The following is a 2,177-nucleotide window of genomic DNA, read 5'->3' as shown; positions in this document are numbered from 1 at the left end:
GAAAGAAGAATTTCTTTCTCTTTGCAAGCCACATTCACAGGTGTACATTTTTATTTTATTATTTGTCAAATGCTTTAAACCAGGTACTGTGAAGCAAATATGTCTAATCTTTTAACTGATCTCCATTTCCTGTTGCCATGTGACATATTTTGTCCAAAGTACAGACCTTTGCTTTACTCTAGATTTCATCAAAAGAACCCAACGATTTGATTGAATCAAGTTAGTATAAGGATTTCTAACATGCTAAAAGGAGTTTATTTTTCTGTGACTCTTCATATGTCTATCAGATGTAACCTAACATGCTTCCCTGTGACCCACTGAAAATGTATTAGTTTCTTGTGGGGCCAAATAACAATTATGACAGTTTGGCACCAACCGCTGTATGCTCCCAGCAGAGGAAGTTCCCCAACTTATTTTCTCATTTGGTTTGCACAGTGAGCACCATTAAATTTTGCCAGCTTGCAAAATCACTGAAATGGAATGAATTTTATGATCTGCATGATGTTCAGTGGAGTTATTCCATTGTGGATCTATTTTACTAGCAGATGTCTCATTCTTAAGTTCTTGTTGTAGAATTCATGCCATTCTTGAATCTGAGCCATGTGCATTTTTTAGCAATCCAACAACTACCACAAACCCTTACCCTTTGTTCCAAAGAGGCTAAACGCTGAAATCCTGTTTCTTACTTGTAGGCAAGAGTTCCAGTTCCAGTATGATACATCACCCCATTGTACTTCCTCAGTTTCAGCAGAGATATACTTTGATGGGAACTAGTTGCAATCAATATTTTGTGAGAGATAATGTTATTTTTCCAAAATATCAAAGCAGAAATCTGTGTTAGGATTAAGGGACTTGAACTGCCGATTTCTGGTAATGCGTTTCATTCAAATTGGCCAAGATTCTCTTTTCATTGCTGCGTTCTGCTCTTGGAGTAGGTTGCTTTTGGTTTTTCTTTTATCATAGCAAAATATGTATAACCATTTGTGTATGGTTTTTGAAATGGCTGTTGACTTTTTTCCTGTGGCTTTTTCTTTTTGATTCACTTCCTCATCAATTTCTTTCTCAATCACAATCTGATTGATGCACCTGGAACTCTTATTGTTCTAGGAAAAAACATTTCCTTCAAAATCTTCATTTACATGATGATATTCATGCAGCCTTAACTCAAATGATATACCAACTTAAAAAAAACAACACCTCAAACTGTTACCCTGCACATGCCTGATCTCGTCTGATCTCGGAAGCTAAGCAGGGTCAGGCCTGGTTAGTACTTGGATGGGAGACCGCTTGGGAATACCGGGTGCTGTAGGCTTATACCATAGTCTTTCGAGACTGAAGGTTGCCAACCATTTTTTCCCAATCGTAGTCATACATTGCACTATTGGACTGTGAGCCTTTCTGCTGTTCTGTAGAGTGCTTCCGCCCATATGAAGCCCAGAAGGCTGCACACTATTGACAACAGCCCACAGATTGACCATCAATGGACACTGGCATTCAACAGACATTGGGGCATTTCATGGGTGGGATGGGGGAGGATCTCAGTGGCACTGTTTCATCCCAAATCCTGTACCACCCTCCTGTCCCAGACTTGCCCCCAGAAGGCTTTTCAGAGCTACATTAGCAAAAGAGCTGGCATAACTGTAAGGATCCCATAGGACCCAGGGAGTGGTGGAAGAGAAAAACAAAAAACTAATTTTTTGTTTAACCTATCTTTTCCAGTTTGCCTAGTTCCCAGATGGCCTGCATGATGCAGCAGCAGCTGTATTGGTGGCACACTGATGCAAAATGTGGACCAGTTAAGAGTAGAATTGGGCCATTTGCCTCCACAAATGCAACCAATAGCACAATCCTTTGCATGCCCACTCAGAAGTAAATCTGAGTTCCGTTGAGCCACATTCTTTCTCCTGGTTGGCTTTCTCAAATGAGGCTGACCTATTGTGAGCCTCCCAATCTCCTTTTTTTGCCTGTTTTTCTGCCTCCTAAACAGGGCACAGCCAACTGCAGATGTATTAAAAAGATCACCCATCACTCATGAAACCTTGTTGCCTGTGGCAAACAAGCTGACATTCTCTAGCAATCAGGGCTGTGACCTAGCCATCATCACTACACAACCAATTATCACATTAGTGGTGGAAAGGCGGGACAAATAGACAGGTACATCCATCCCTGCGCCAGCT

General features: G+C 41.0%; 1 pseudogene; it reads left to right on the top strand.

Moving 5' to 3' along the window:
- The first annotated feature begins 1,189 nt into the window (after positions 1-1,189).
- On the top strand, positions 1,190-1,312 carry LOC136655097 (5S ribosomal RNA; annotated as a pseudogene).
- Positions 1,313-2,177: the final 865 nt, after the last annotated feature.

The sequence above is a fragment of the Tiliqua scincoides genome, chromosome 5 (genome assembly GCF_035046505.1).
Source record: "Tiliqua scincoides isolate rTilSci1 chromosome 5, rTilSci1.hap2, whole genome shotgun sequence".
In the NCBI taxonomy this organism is placed as follows: Eukaryota; Metazoa; Chordata; class Lepidosauria; order Squamata; family Scincidae; genus Tiliqua; species Tiliqua scincoides.
This window is presented reverse-complemented; position numbering and strand designations above follow the sequence as displayed.